Source organism: Pseudochaenichthys georgianus, chromosome 3 (genome assembly GCF_902827115.2).
Source record: "Pseudochaenichthys georgianus chromosome 3, fPseGeo1.2, whole genome shotgun sequence".
NCBI lineage: Eukaryota > Metazoa > Chordata > Actinopteri > Perciformes > Channichthyidae > Pseudochaenichthys > Pseudochaenichthys georgianus.
The window spans coordinates 45027761-45039299 of record NC_047505.1 but is presented as its reverse complement, the minus strand read 5'-3'; positions in this window follow the sequence as shown (position 1 = coordinate 45039299).

Below are 11539 nucleotides of genomic sequence, written 5' to 3'. Positions count from 1 at the left end.
TTTTATAATTTATTTATATATATATATATATATATATATATGCTTTTCATTGGAACACGCGGTGGGTGTGTGCAGTGCTAATGCTAATACCTAGCGCCACTTGTTTTGATGTACGTTTTTGTTGGTAACCTCGCTAGTTTGTATCTTTTAGTGTTGAGATGGGCACCGTTAGATTCTGTGTCTCCTTGCGGTCATAAACAATGTGTTTGATGTGGAGCTAGGATAAGTAATAAGGGAGCTAGGAGTGATTTTCGGTGCAGTAATAGGTTAGCATTTTTCGCTCGGGGCTAATTCAGAGGCTCACTGTTAGCATTGTGTGTTTTTTGTGAAAAAATAAATGAAAAAGATCAGTTAAATTAGTTTTTTTTCCCGTTCTATGGATATAAAATATTCATAGTTTATTAAATATTAAGCTTCCTTAGACGTTGTTTCCTGAAAATGACGCGATTACGGGTCCGTGGGGCCTAAGACGATAACAGTGTATGTTTTATTTTTATTTTATTTATTTTTTCACAACAGTTGTATTTGGATGGAATGAATACCTATAGTGATAATACAAAGTAATAAAATGATTTTTAAAGTGAAAACGTTCAAATGGAACTGATGGTTCCCAAATTACCCAGAGGTGAGGTGGACTTTATTTTTCTAAACCTCTCTTAAAAAGGTCACATTTCACTTGTTTTGCATCAATCTTGATACAGGGTACTTATTATATGTTATAGTTTGGATTCCTAAAGCCTTTAGTCTACTAAACTCATAATTCAAGGGTGGTTTTCACCATAAGTAATGTTTTTTTTTTAGGCGGACATTAGAATTTACATGTTTTTACTATGTTCCATCTGAATTTACTTTAAAATAAAAACATCTCTATGGTACGGTGGCCCTGAAGTGCAAGAAACCACATCATTTCACAAAACACAACAGAATTTCACAAAACACAACAGCATTTCACAAAACACAACAGCATTTCACAAAACGCCACAGCATTTCACAAATCGCCACAGTATTTCAGAAAACACAACAGCATTTCACAAAACACCACAGCATTTCACAAAACGCCACAGCATTTCACAAAACACTGCAGCATTTCACATTGGACGGAAAGGGTATTCCTTAGGGAGAACACTTATTGTTTGTGATATTGTTTGTGGACAGAGCCAGCCAGAGAAGCACTGCTGTGATTGGTTGTTTTTGCTGCCAATCAAGAAATGACTTCGTGATTGGACCAACACATCAGCCGTTAGCTGTTAGCACACACTCAGAGCTCACAGCTCCTCATATCTGTTCAGAAACTGAACAAAAGTTAAAGATATGCAAAACACAGACTGTCTATGTCATGGTGAATACAGTCGCTGCTTTATTTATGTCTGTATGACGTTGTGAGTGTGGACGGAGCAGCTACAGGTTAGTTTAGCCCAGCCCACGTAAACTGTCAACGGGCGGCCCACTTCGGTACCGGCCCAATGGGAATCGTCCCGAACGTCCCGATGGCCAGTCCGCCACTGGCTCTGTGCGTGTGCGTGTGCGTGCGTGTGCGTGTGTGTGACAGCTGCGGGCAGCAGGTACTCTGAGAGTCACGGACATTAATTCATAGATCAAAGCAGACTGGTTTACAGACTCTCCTGTTTTTTGCCAATCCGGTGCTTAAACCAATAGCTCTACACCCCTGGCCGAAATGTCCATAAAATTAAGTCTGACTTCAAAATATATCTCAAATAATGTATGCACTGTCATTTCCCCACGTAAACATAACAGTCTGCAATGACATGGTTGTCTCGTGTTCAACTTCCTCCTTGGTGCATCGGTAACTTTCTCAAAAGAAAATAAAGTCAGGATAACGGATTCGTTTCTCGTGCGCACGAGATACTAACCCGTTATCCTGACTTTTTTTTTTCTCCCTCTGTTTTTGTTTTTTTTCTTTCATGTCCTTTTAGGGTCTCCGTAGCATACAGTATCAGTACTGATTAGTTGTTTGTTATATGATCACTTTAAACAGGCTATTGCAATGCAATATGAGGAAAAACATCACACTTTAGCTAAATGCAAACAACTTATAAGCAAAACACTTCAGAATCAGAAATCAGTATCACACATACTTTATTAATCCCCCGCAGGGAAACTGTTAAAAGTACTTAAAAGCGGGTAATGATTAACGTTACCGACCTTTTTTATGTCATGTCAAGAGTTGGATCTCAACGCCACTCAACTCAAACAAGTGTGACAAGCAATTCACGCATCACTAAGCCACCAGGGTGGGAGGAGGGGGTCAGGAGGACGGGACTGAACTGACCGCCCAGGGGCAAGGCAGAGGACCAGGAAGGGGTCTCGGGCGGACGGCCCGGGGGCAAGGCAGAGGACCAGGACAGGGTCTCGGGCGGACGGCCCGGGGGTAAGGCAGAGTCCAAAAAGGGGGACTCGGGCGGACGGCCCGGGGGCAAGACAGAGTCCAAGGTGGGGACCATGGAGGGGCGAAGGCAGCGGCAGGAAGAGTCAGGGGGCCGGGCCCGAGGGCGAGGCCCGCTGCACTCAGGGGGCCGGGCTCGAAGGCGAAGACCAGACAGCGCCGGAGGCCGGGCATGACCCGGTGTCGGAGCTGGTGGGAAAGGCCTCGGCAGGATCCCCCACGGAAGAGGACCAGGACACGGGATTGGCAGGACCCCCGGCAGGAGAGCAGTCGGCGGGGCCTCCAACAGCACAGGACAAAGGGTTGGCAGGACCCCCGGCAGGAGAGCAGACGGCGGGACCCCCAACGGGAAAGGACAAAGGGCCGGCAGGACCCCCGGCAGGAGAGCAGTCGGCGGGGCCTCCAACGGCACAGGACAAAGGGTTGGCAGGACCCCCGGCAGGAGAGTAGACGGCGGGGCCTCCAACGGGACAGGACACAGGGTTGGCAGGACCCCCGGCAGGAGAGCAGTCGGCGGGACCCCCAACGGGACAGGACATGGAGTTGGCAGGACCCCCGGCAGAAGAGCAGTCTGCGGGACCTCCAACGGCACAGGACATGGGGTTGGCAGGATCCCCGGCAGAAGAGTAGTCTGCGGGACCTCCAACGGCACAGGACATGGGGTTGGCAGGACCCCCGGCAGAAGAGTAGTCTGCGGGACCTCCAACGGCACAGGACAAGGAGGTGGCAGGCCCCCCGGCAGGAGAGTAGGCGGCGGGACCTCCAACGGGACAGGACACAGGGTTGGCAGGACCCCCGGCAGGAGAGCAGTCGGCGGGACCCCCAACGGGACAGGACATGGAGTTGGCAGGACCCCCGGCAGAAGAGCAGTCTGCGGGACCTCCAACGGCACAGGACATGGGGTTGGCAGGACCCCCGGCAGAAGAGTAGTCTGCGGGACCTCCAACGGCACAGGACATGGGGTTGGCAGGACCCCCGGCAGAAGAGTAGTCTGCGGGACCTCCAACAGCACTTCAGTAGGTACTTTAGATGGGACTAGAGAAGGGACTAGGAAAGTGACCTGAGGAGAGACTAGGGAAAGGACTAGAGAAGGGACTACAGAGGGGACTAGAGAAGGGACCAGAGAACGAAACTCGAGAGGAGACTCAAGAGGGGAACTAGAGAGGGGACTTGAGGAGGGACTAAAGGAGGGAACTGGAGAGGGGACTCCAGAGGGGAATAGAGGAGAGACTAGAGGAGGGACTAGAGGAGGGAACTTGAGAGGGGACTCGAGAGGCGAACTAGAGAGGGGACTCGAGGAGGGACTAAAGGAGGGACTAGAGGAGGGACCAGAGGAGGGACTAAAGGAGGGACCTGGAGAGGGGACTCCAGAGGGGACTAGAGGAGGGACTAGAGAAGGGAACTTGAGAGGGGACTCGAGAGGCGAACTAGAGAGGGGACTAAAGGAGGGACCCGAGGAGGGACCAGAGGAGGGACTAAAGGAGGGAACTCGAGAGGGAACTCGAGGGGGAACTGGAGATGGGACTGTGGCAGCTGGGGCCACATCTGGGTCTGGCACCAAGGCTGCTGGGACCGGGACTGGGGCCGGAATTGAAGCCAGAATCCTGGCTGAACGGTCCGGTTCTGGAGCCGGAAACATTGCTGTAAAGTCCGGTTCCGGAGCAGGGACCGTGGCTGCTGGGACCGGCACTGGAGCCGGAACCATGGCTGCTGGGCAGGGAACCGGAACACGGATCCATGGCTGTGTGGGGTGGTACTGGAGCACGGTACCATGACTATGTGGGATGGTACTGGGGCACGGAACCATGGCTGCTGGGGCCAGAACTGGGTCCGTAACCATGGCTGCTGGGGCCAGAACTGGTTCTGGAACCCTGGCTCTTTGGGCTCGTGCTGCCAACCTGGCCTTGCGACCCCTTCCTTTAGGAGCCGTTTGGAGGCTCCGTGGACCTCCAAAGGCCAGGCGAGTACCAGCGAATGGCTCCTGGACAGTAGCAAACACTGGGTGAGAAGCAGGGGCTGACGCCAGACGGACCACACCAATGCGTGTGGTATCAAAACAGGAGTTGGGAGACCTGGGTCTGTCAGGATCGGGAAAACAAATTGTGAGGTAATCCAAAAGCCTGGCAGGTAAGAATTTCACCAAACTTTGATTCCTCAGTGTAAGGTGGACTGCTTCTGCCAGAGCAGCATCTCACTGCTGAACCCTGACCGCTCCTATCCATTGATAAGAGCAGGTAGCCAAAGAAAACGTAAAATCCAATAATTCCTGCTCAAAAGGATCTGCTGGGCCCATATTTAAGGTCGGGTTGTAATGTTACGGTGTGTGAAGCAGGTAGGACCCAAATGCAGATTAACGTACAAATAATTCCTTTATTTCAAGGCTATGCTGACAAATACAGAACAGACCAGTCAACACTCACCGAGGACAAGCCAATACACAAGACAACCCGACAAAGAGAGACAGACAACCCAGAACTTAAATACACCCAGGACTAATCACCTAAACACGAGACAGGTGAGGAGGGAGGAGAAAACACATAGGTACCAGGTGAACACAATTGGGTAATCAGAGAGGGAAACCGACAGAAAGCAACCAGGCAGGAAACGGGGGTGAACACTTTACAAAATAAAATAGGAAACCCAAAGATAGAAAAGGACAAGAAAAATACCAACACAGACAAATCCTAACAAGTACATTGGTAAAATGTTTGTTTTTACATGCCTATAGTGTGTTGGTAAAATGTTTGAAATAAATCTGCCCCAGTTGGAGTCAAATGTCACTTATGTTTCCGTTTTTTTTATTGTGCAAGTACACTTACACACAATGACCTACAGTGTAGTTTATTGTATAGTGCGTTGGTACAGTTACATACACACACATCCACACACAGCTACACACACACCTACACATACCCACACAACTACACCTACACTTACACACCTACACATACACACACATACACTTACACACACCTAGTACAAACACTCACACATACAAAAATATATAAAAAAAAAATATTTAAAAAAAATATATATATTTTGTTGTTGTTGTTGTTGTTTTGGGTGGAATGAATACCTATAGTGATTATTCAATGTAATACAATGATTTTTATAGTCTGGTACCTGAAAAAGGTCAAATGTGCCCAAAGCTTATTCCGCCTGGACTTTCTTTTCATAAACCTCTCTAAAAAGGTCAAATGTCACTTGTTTTGCCTAAATCTTGATACAGGGTACTTATTATGTTATACTTTGGATTCCTAAAGCTTTTAGGCTACTAACCCATCATTCAAGGTTGGTCTTCACTATAATTAATGGGGTTTCTTTAGGGGGAGACAGGAATTTACATTTGTTTTGCTATGTTCCATCTGAATTTACTCACACAGAACAATCTATATTGATTCTGACACTTCTACATCCAACTCACAGATGTAACCTTGCATTGATAAAAACAATTATTCATATAAACCTTTTAGAAGTGAAGTTATGGTCATTTGTTCTGGGAATGTCATTTTCGAGCCTGAAACCTGAAAAACAGGCTCGGGGATTAACAGGTTAAGGCTCCTCCAGACAGCCTCCGCGATAATCGATCATCGACGAGCCTTTACAGAAATGTGTTTACCTTCGAGGCGCCGAGCCCACATACGTTTCCTGGTCGCTGCCGGAAGACCTGGGAGTCCGGGACGCGCACGTTTGAGAAATTACGAACGGCTCATTTCGGAGGACACGCGCGCATCCGCATGACGCCGGGACGACCGGCGACCCTCCCCTACAGGCGCTCGTGTCACAATGCACATGTTAGGTCACGTTTGTAGTTTTGTCTGTGTTGGTGTTTTTCTTGTCTTTGGGTTTTCTGTCTTATTGTGTTAAGTGTTCACCCCCGTTTCCTGCCTGTCTGCTTTCTGTCTGTTTCCCTCCCGGATTACCCGATTGTGTTCACCTGTTGTCCTTGTGTTTCTCCTCCCCTGCCCGGCTGTTTCTCGTTGTCATGATTACCCCTTCTTGTATTTAGTCTTGTCTCTGTCTGTGTTCAGTGTTGGGTCATTGTTTGTTGGTGACGGAGTTCACCGGAGAGTGTTCTGTTCTGTGTTTGTCTGTATCCTTGGAATAAAGGGTTTCTCAAGAGTTATCTGCATTTGGGTCCTGCTTCCTTCACTCATCCGTGACAGCTCGGACGCGAAGGCCCGCCCACAACTGCGTGCACGTCTGTGACCGCAGTTTTAATTCTGTTTATTTGTGCCTTACTTTGACCATCCGTTCACTGTTATCGATCATTGTGGAGAGAGGCAGACGTGTTGTTTTGTATTATTGCAGCTATCGGATGCAAGTAGTCAGTTTAGCTTCGGTTGCTATGCTAACATCACCCGTTTTATACCAGAGAAACTTTCATAACAGCGTTGTGATACCAAACAGTGTCAATTCAGACTGACACACATTCACTTAGGCTAAGGGAACTGGGGATATGCATCAGCTGCTTGTGTGAGTCGGACAGTGAATACTTTAGAGCGGCCGCTGCAGTGTGAGCTAACCGGGAGCTAACGGGAGAATAAACTCCCGTGGAAGAGCAGCCAGCACTGCAGCGGTCGGTAAATGCTGCAGAAACACATTAATAAACAATGAACCACGGCACTCTGGAGAAAAGTATAAGGTTGGAGAAGTCGTTATTCAATTTATTCTGGCTTCGTGTGATTAAAAGCAACACGATCATCGACCCGACGCAGTTGTTGTTGTTGTTGTGAGCTGCCGTAATGGCTGCCGTTGGGGGGCAAATCAGCGATGTAAACGGTGACGTCATGACGCAGCAAGGGCAGCTCTGGGGCGCCAGTGGGCGGTGTGCACAGAGCGGGAGCTGAAAAGGGAAACCGGAGCTGAACCAGAAAAGCTCCCGCTCGGAGCTAGAAACTGAAAAGCGCTGGTGTGAAAGCCGCACTAGAGACACTTTCGGTGGCCAGCGATTTTTATATATAGCCCTGAATGTTGAAGTTGTTGACCGGGGGGGTGTTAGTGGAGCATGTCGCAGGAGCCTCGTAGCGGGGGCTACTGCGGAGCGCATAAAGCAGATTCTTCACGCTAACGAAGGATAACTTCTTTTTCAGGGCAGGGAAGGCTACACAGTACGCAGGCTACTGCCCGCAGTTGCTGCCTCTCTGTTGGACTCCGCTACTGCACATTACTCAAGAGACGTTGTCAAAAATAAAATGAGTGGGGGGCAAACGCACTAACCACTCCGCCAGCGCCACAGCGCGTGCTGGATGAAAATGTCTGGCGTGCCATATTCGGCCCACGGGCCGCCAGTTGATGGTCACTGGTTTACAGCAATGGCGGATCGTGAAGCCTCTCAATAGTTCCCGGAAATTAGTGGCAAAGACTAGCAGCGCAGTAGAGTTGCAGAAGAATAGACCGTTTGTGATGGACTCTGGCTAAAATAAGAAATATATGTATTTCTGTCAAACTGTTCTCAGTTAAACTGCCACACTACAATGCATTAGTAAAATGTAGAGTATCAAAAGTAGTCTAAAATAAATGGAAAAGGTAGCTTCATACACACATTGCACTCATGTTACTCACCAACATCTTGTAAAGCCGGTCCCGCTGCTCTTACAGAACCGACTAACTCCCCTTTCGTGTATGTACAGCTCTCAACGTGTCCAGACTTGTAGTCACCTCGTTTTATACTTTTATTCTCATTCTGAAAGAAACAGGTGAAATTTGCTAACGTGACGGCCATCTTTGTGATGGTGACGCGTATTGTGCGAGACCAAGAGACCTGTAGTTCACTGAGCGGTTTCACACAAAAAAATGTGTAACTTCACAGTTTTACGACACATTTTTATTTTTTTGACTTGCAAAATATTCTTTTAAATTGACAAACATCATATGTGTCATTCGTGGCACAATTCAAACGGGATCAAAAGATAACCTTTCTCTCTCCATTGACTTCAATGTATAATTTTACGCTTCCGGGGTCCCATGGAGGCTCCCGGAAAGGGAGGGACTAGTTATGACTCATGCATTAATGTGTAGCCCGGTTTTTTTTTTTTTAACTATGGTTATTTTATTTTTACTATTTTACTATTTGCTTCCTTGGACTACTTGTGGAGCTAATTTTAACTATTTAATATTTGGTTTGGGTATTTCAATCTAAAGCAATTCATGCTTATCTTATTAAGATTATAATTCTTTAAGTATGTGGCATTACAAAAACTCTCATGTTGAAGCAGTGGAGTAAAATGTGTAACTTCTAATAGGGTAAGTTAAGCACAAGTTTAATTTAAATTTAATTTGAACGTTTGAAATGTTTATTATTAAGCTGCTTTATTATCTTAACTACTGTATTCTGTGTTTTATCAGATGAACATCAATTCAAACGATGGATGTCAAAGGTATGTACATCATTACAGTGTTATTTAAAATATAGACTATACAGTCTCATATAAATTGTTTTATTTGTAATGCTTTGATAAGAAGTTTTTTGAACGGTCTTCCATACATGCTGTCACTTTTTTGTTGATGTGCAGCACAAGAAGGTGTATGCTACTGAGGAGGAGTACTACCACCGGCTCCAGATATTCAATGAGAATAAGAGGGAGATTGAGCATCATAATGCTGGGAATCACTCATTTACAAGTATGGTACAATTCTGCACTAACCCCTGTATTACAATCTGTAATGTATAGATTATTAAAACAGAGTTTACACTGTCAGCTCTCCTTTAAACATGTTATACAATATTTTACAAGGTTATAAAAACCATCAATCTTTTCACAATGTTGTTCATTTTCCAATCTAGTGGGTCTGAATCACTATTCAGACAGACATTTGAGGAATTCAGCAAATCACACCTTTGTGATAATGTATAAATATGTATATACTGTATATATATATATTTTAAAAACACCACGTTGCTTTTTACATGTACTTTTGATAGTTTGGTTTTCGGGCCTGTAGTAGAACTGCTCAACTGGTCTATTTTTGAGAGGTTAATTTTGTCTGTATCTTTTCATTGTGTATTTTATTCTTTTTCAGGTTTTGATTATGTGTTCGGAGACATTATTTGATGTCAATTTCAATATGTTTTTATTTGACTAATAGTCTATTTTAGTTAGTACCTTTCAGAACTCAATATTGTGGCCAGCTCCAGTTTAATCCATTTCTAAAATCCGCAAATGTATTATAAACGTTTTCAATGTAATGTTAGCAAAGTGGTTTCAAGTAGAAGGCGCTTGCCACAAAATACAGGGGATAATGTATATCTTTGAAAACTAGTGATTGTCTTTGAGGAAGAATAATAATGTCTACTAAGTTATATTGATCACATTTATAATATTTGAGTTAGAAAGCATTTTAAGAGTGTTCAGCTTGCACCTCTGTTGATTCCCCGATATGTTTGGCATCTTTGGACTCTAATTTAAGTTTTTGATGTGGTTATTATTACTTTAGTTTGACAGAGGAGAGCCTGTATGACGCATCTCTGAGAATCGAGCCCAAAACTTCAGCATGAAGAGGATCGCACACCCCCACCCCTCCTATGGATCACATTTAAGTTATTATGATATGCACAACAATTACAGAGACATTGGCAAAGAACATCATATTAGAACTCTATATTCGCAATGAGAATGTTAGAATAATGGGATTGTAAGACGTATAATAAGTCGCAGAAGTTACAATACAACACAATACAACACGAATAAACTAAATAAAAGTATATAAAGGTAAATTGACAGTAGTAATGAGCTCAAGAGTTCAAAAAGGCTGTTGGATGAAACTGATTCTTATCTTCAGGGTGGGGGACTGGATGGGTTGGGGTCTCTGATAATCCTGTTGGCCTTCTTCCTGCACTGCTCGGTGTGGACTTCCTTCATGGGTGGCATCTATATCCTGGTGATGTGCTGAGCAGTTTTCATCACCCTCTCTGATGCTTTACAGATAAAGGCAGTACCAGGCGGTGATGCAGTGTAATATAAAAATATCATACTCACTTACTTAATTTAATAATGTCATAGTGTGATTCGAATTTGCTAATGTTTATCTATATTTACTACTTCTCACACTTATTAGCTAAGCTTGGGAAAATGCCTTAATAAGAAGATGTGTTGCAGTGTTGTTAGTTACACTCTAGTGCACCAACAGTATGACCTTTAACTCAGTTTAACTGAGAACTTCCTGACATGGCCTCCCTAACTCCCAGAATGCACCTTTGTTATCACCAAGCTCAACCCCTCCCTTTCTCCTCTCTCTGTGTTTATATATGCAACCCAAACTCTATTCTTCGTCTTTCACTCTGCATTCTGTATGCTCTCTGTATGACTGACTGAACTTTCTTGCAAGTAATAAAATACAGCAAAGACAACTGAATGGTTTGATTCTCTATCCACATTTGATAAATAAATTCCCACCACAAGCAGCGAGTGTGAAGTGTACAGGAACAATTTCATAATGTACATAAACTATTATTTGTATTAGACACAGTAGGCTGTGCCCTTCTAGTATGTGCTCCCCAATGGACTTGTTGTGTATAATCGTTATTAGAGACTGAGTAGAAGCCCAGAGAGGTTTTTATTTATATAGTTACAGAGTATTTATGTTATTTCTTGTCTTGAAAACCATTTTATGATACATGTATTTTCCACCACACTATAAACAGATGAGAGTATATGTGTCCCGCTCTATCGAAATCAGTCGGAAGTCGCAACGGCTCATTTCAGAATAAACGTGGATTTACGTAAAAAACTATTTTTTCAGGGTTCGGGTGTTTTGTGTTTGATTTTAAACAAACCAAGTCTTGGCTTTCAGAATATGAAACTTTTATTTCCAAAATCACACGATAAGTACATTTTTGAAGCTTGTGAAGGGACGAAGACAGGCACCTCTCACTCGCACTCTGCTCTTCCAGCAGCGCCGCCCCCCTCCCTCCGGCTGACATTATGAACGTAAGAGTAAAGTAATCATAGATAACACGGCAGGATCCTTTACAGTTTGTTTTCATCTGATTTAAATTAAACAGAGTCTTGGCTTTCAGAATATTAAACTTGTTTCGGCAAATTCAGATGATAAATATAACTTTGAAGCTTGTAACGGCATAATTACAAGCGGGGAACGGAGTCATTTAACGCCACAGCAGGCACAACAACAGCC